Source organism: Priapulus caudatus, unplaced genomic scaffold (assembly GCF_000485595.1).
Source record: "Priapulus caudatus unplaced genomic scaffold, Priapulus_caudatus-5.0.1 Scaffold1264, whole genome shotgun sequence".
Lineage (NCBI taxonomy): Eukaryota > Metazoa > Priapulida > Priapulimorpha > Priapulimorphida > Priapulidae > Priapulus > Priapulus caudatus.
Genome location: NW_014578325.1, coordinates 45,688 through 50,858, shown reverse-complemented (window position 1 = coordinate 50,858; position 5,171 = coordinate 45,688). Strand labels below are relative to the sequence as shown.

Genomic DNA, 5,171 nt, shown 5'->3' with positions numbered 1-5,171 from the left:
GTAGTAGTAGTAGTAGTAGTACACTCTTCTTGAAACTTGAGCCTCCATTCCAAGGGCTAGACCGACCAGGCTGTGCGACCGATTGTCTATGGTATTCTAAGTACTAACCCTAGCCCGTTTCTTGGAGCTATCCAACTTCCAAGGGCCTGTGGTCGTATTGAGAACTCGTTCAAGTGACTCGATCGGTGCCTAGAAGCTCGGATCAAAGACCAGTGGATGCTATATTTATTATAATTTAAAATATGCACACCTTCTCTTTTACTAGTATAGTGCAAACCTTGTAGTTCCTACCTTATTCTACAATCATAACTTCGCCAAATAACCGGGAGACAGCTTTGCACTTAATTTAGTACCATGTTGGAAGGTAAAACCCGCATGAGTCCGGTCACCGAGTTAAAGTATCACGGTTTATTCGCCCGGTCACCATTCACATGACCCAACGCAACTGAGCACGTATCTGCAGCAAGAATATATTGTATGCTTTGATCAAAGAATTATAATTATATCCTAATATATCATATAATACTTCAATATGACATATACATGCGTCGGTCGCGCTGAACAAGGAACAGCATATCTAGACCAGTAAACAGGACCAGTAAATACTAAATTGTGTTATAGCAATTCTAAAAGAGCGTGAGAATATAAAACCGCGTGGGACACAATTTATTGGTCTATATGAGATGTAGGCCTACTGCCGTAGAGGTACCGTACAACTCATAGACACACAACTATTATTATGTCTTTGAGTAATATATATGTTTAAAGGATTTGTGTCGAGCTTTTAAATGTAAAAATAACCCAATCACAGTTGAATATATTACAGATATATTCATATTTTTCTAGTATTTGAAATAATCTGTCAAAATCATCAAGCAGTAATAATAATTTTAATTTCTACATAGGCCTAAAGGCTATCATATGCGAAATTACGGCGCTCTGGGCTGTGGGCGATCACTCACGCGTGACATCACATCTGTCCTACCACTCTCCCCCGCAGCAAGATATATTACGTACTTTTATTTAGGCCGTACTCCACGTCTGAAACGGTGCTCGCGCATGCGCAATATTTCCAGAGAAAAAAATATTTTGCGAAACATTATAAATTTAAAATGAAGAGGGGTTATTCCAGCATAGATTTCTATGATAATATATCTCATCAGTAGACCTCACTTCTTGAATAGGAAGCAGACCTTGCATGTAAGGTACCGGCTACATATACCAGTCAGTACAAAATCTGGCTACGTTAATGTTTTAGCGCATGCGCAATATCTTACCAGAGGATTTATATTTTGTGCTGAAAATGCATTTAATATGGTCAGGGGTATCTCAGCATAGGTTTCTGTAATGAATTCTTATTAGTAGACCTGTGTTTATAATTAGGAGAGCGCCCTGGCCAGTAGGGTGCGAAACTACTACTTCATTCCCGCCCGCCCTTCCCACCGTCTCCCTTGTCGCACGCTCAGCCTCATTCTTCTTCCACTGCCTCTTGGCTGTCTTCCCTGCCACCTTCCCTCAGTCTCCCACCCCTCACTCCCGCGGCAAGCTATATTACGTACTTTTATTTAGGCCGTACTGCACGTCTGAAACGGTGCTTGCGCATGCGCAATAACTCCCAAGAAGAAGAATGTTTTGCCAAAATTATGAATTTAAAATGAAGAGGAGTTATCCTAGCATAGATTTCTGTGATAACATTCCATCAGTAGACCCCACCTCAGAGATCGGAGGAACACCTTGCATGTAAGGTCCCTGCTGCATATAACAGTCTGTACACATTCTGGCTACGTAGGTGTGTTAGCGCATGCGCAATATCTCACCAGAGGAGTCATATTTTGTGAATATAAATTCAGTATGGTTAGGAGGTATCTCAGCATTGGTTTATGTAATAAATTATTATCAGTAGACCTGTGTTTACGATTAGGAGAGCGCCCTAGCCTGTAGGGTGCAAAACTCCTACTTTATTCCCTCAATTCCGTCCCCTTGCCTCCCTTGTCCATCGCTCAGCCTCCTTCCTCTTCCACCGCCCTCAGCTATTTTCTCTGCCGCTTTTCCTCAGCCTCGCGCCCCTCTCTTCCTCAGCAAGCTATATTATGAAGTTGTCTTCAGTCCATACTGCACGCCTGAAACGATGCTCGCGCATGCGTAATTGCTACCGAGAAGAATATTACTTTGCAAAAATGATTCATTTAAAATGGAGAAGAGTTATCCTAGCAGAGATTTCTGTGATAACATTCCATCAGTAGACCCCACCTCAGACATCGGAGGAAGACCTTGCATGTAAGGTCCCTGCTGCATATAACAGTCTGTACACATTCTGGCTACGTAGGTGTGTTAGCGCAAGCGCAATATCTCACCAGAAGAGTCATATTTTGTGATAATTATACATTTAATATGGTTAGGAGGTATCTCAGCATAGGTTTATGTAATAAATTATTATCAGTAGACCTGTGTTTATGATTAGGAGAGCGCCCTAGCCTGTAGGGTGCAAAACTCCTACTTTATCCCCTCAATTCCGTCCTCTTGCCTCCCCTGTCCCTCGCTCAGCCTCCTTCCTTTTCTACCGCCCTCAGCTATTTTCTTTGCCGCTTTTCCTCAGTCTCGCGCCCCTCTCTCCTTCAGCCAGCTATTTTATAAAGTTGTCTTCAGTCCGTATACTGCACGCCTAAAACGGTGTTCGGGCATGCGCAATTGCTACCGAGAAGAATAATATTTTGCAAAAATTATTCATTTAAAATGGAGAGGAGTTATCCTAGCAGAGATTTCTGTGATAACATTCCATCAGTAGATCCCACGTCAAAAATCGGACGAAGACCTTGTATGTAAGGTCCCTGCTGCATATAACAGTCAGTACGCAATCTGGCTACGTCAGTGTCTTAGCGCATGCGCAATATCTCACCAGAGGCGTCATATTTTGTGATGAATATGAATTTAATATGGTTAGGGGGTATCTCAGCATAGATTTATGTAATAAATTATTATCAGTAGACCTGTGTTTATGATTAGGAGAGCGCCCTAGAATGTAGGGTGCAGTTTCCTTCAGTCCGTACTGCACGCCTGAAACGGTGCTCGGGCATGCGCAATTGCTACCGAGAAGAAGAATATTTTGCAAAAATTATGCATTTAAAATGAAGAAGAGTTATCCTAGCATAGATTTCTGTGATAACATTCCACCAGTAGACCCCACCTCAAAAATCGGAGGAAGACCTTGCATGTAAGGTCCCTGCTAATTATATCAGTCATTACACAATCTGGCTACGTAGGTGTGTTAGCGCATGCGCAATATCTCACCAGAGGAGCTATATTTTGTGCTGAAAATGCATTTAATATGGTCAGTGGGTATCTCAGCATAGGTTTCTGTAATAATTTCTTACCAGTAAGCCTGTGTTCATAATTAGGAGAGCGCCCTAGCCAGTAGTGTGCAAAACTACTACTTCATCCCCGCCCGCCCTTCCCTTTGTCTCCCTTGTACTCAGCCTACTTCTTCTTCCATCGCCCCTCGGCTGTCTTCCCTGCCACCTTCCCTCAGTCTCCCACCCCTCGCTCCCGCAGCAAGCTATATTACGTACTTTTATTTAGGCCGTACTGCACGTCTGAAACTGTGGTCGCGCATGCGCAATATCTCCCAAGAAAAAGAATATTTTGCCAAAATTATTAATTTAAAATGAAGAGAGGTTATCCCAGCATAGATTTCTATGATAATATTCCATCAGTAGACCTCACTTATGAAATAGGAAGCAGATCTTGCATTTAAGGTCTCCGCTGCATAAACCAGTCAGTACACAATCTGGCTACGTTATTGTTTTAGCGCATGCGGAATATCTCACGAGAGGAGTTGTATTTTGTGCTGAAAATGCATTTAATATGGTTAGGGGGTATCTCAGCATAGGTTTATGTAATAAATTATTATCAGTAGACCTGTGTCTATAATTAGGAAAGCGCCCTAGCTAGTAGGATGCAAAACTACTACTTCATACTTGCACGCCCCTCACCTTGTCTCCCTTGTCGCACGCTCAGCCTCCTTCTTCTTCCACTGCCTCTTGGCTGTCTTCTCTGCTACCTTCCCTCAGTCTCCCACCCCTCGCTCCCGCAGCAAGCTATATTACGTACTTTTATTTAGGCGGTACTGCAAGTCTGAAACGGTGCTCGCGCATGCGCATTATCTCCAAAGAAGAAGAATATTTTGCCAAAATTATTAATTTAAAATGAAGAGGGGCTATCCTTGCATGTAAGGTCCTCGCTGCATATACCATTTCCCTTAGGCGACAGGTCGCCGACATTTTCTCGCCTTATCCCTATAAATTGATATAGCTAGAGACCTTCCGAAGACCAGTGCCACCATATTGAAGTAGCGAGGGGGAAATTTGCGGTGCGCACCTTCTGTATTCATAGCACACTCATGATGAAATGTTTAACGTCGGCTCTACGTCATTTCCTCTGGGCGACAGGTTGCCGACGTGTCCGCGAACTATCCCCGTACATTGGTATAGCAAGGGACCTTCCACAGAACAGTGCGTCATCTTTGCGAGATCATAAGGCAATTCGCGTTTAACATTATTCGAGTATGGAGAGCAAGCCAAGCTCTATAACACACATGCTATCAAGCCAGATGATCATAGTAGACATCAAGCTACAACTATAAGCACCGCTACGTTACGACTGCGACTGCGCATGCGCTTATTCATTGATAAAACTACCCGCTTAACGGTTGCTATGGCGACGCTCCTCATCCTTTCTTGCAGCAGCCGTGACGTCGGTGGGAAGGATCAATCAATGTTTTCCCCCATCGTGGATTATACGTTATTGTACGCACTGGCGGTGCACAACACGGCAGTGTCGGCCATTCTACTCTAATAATCTAACTGCGAACATCGTTTTCATCCGTGTTGGGAACATGGCGTTAACGTGGGCTGTGATTCTAGCCGTGGCTGCTATGGCACTCGCGACTGGAATGACGCTGCCCACACCAGACAAGCAACTGGTGATGAACGAATTGGAAGAGCTCATCGAAAGACTTCAGGTAAAATGTCGCACCATATTGTTGCACGATTCGCATCTTCTATCCTAGAGTGGAGCCTCGGTATGTTCTCACACACAGTATATGCGAGTATCCGGTCGTTTATCTGCGGTTTTAGTTTTTCTGGATGGCAAAATGTATGCTGAAGTTAGCGAAT

The 5,171-nt window shown here is 43.6% G+C and overlaps 2 protein-coding genes across 5 annotated transcripts in view; one reads left to right on the top strand and one right to left on the bottom strand.

The window, feature by feature from the left end:
- The window catches only part of LOC106816025 (protein melted-like), a 15,323-nt gene extending 14,945 nt beyond the window's left edge, over nt 1–378 (bottom strand). Inside the window, exon 1 of one of the 4 annotated variants that reach the window (XM_014820566.1) lies at nt 292–378. The gene's annotated coding sequence lies outside the window, so the exon portion shown is untranslated. Of the gene's footprint in view, nt 1–108 lie in introns of all 4 variants that reach the window. The other 3 variants (XM_014820569.1, XM_014820568.1, XM_014820567.1) reach the window with 3 other exon arrangements.
- The window catches only part of LOC106816022 (peptidyl-alpha-hydroxyglycine alpha-amidating lyase 2-like), a gene marked incomplete at its 5' end in the record, with an annotated part of 51,063 nt that overhangs the window by 38,794 nt on the left and 7,098 nt on the right, over nt 1–5,171 (top strand). The gene's annotated exons all lie outside the window — the stretch shown is intronic.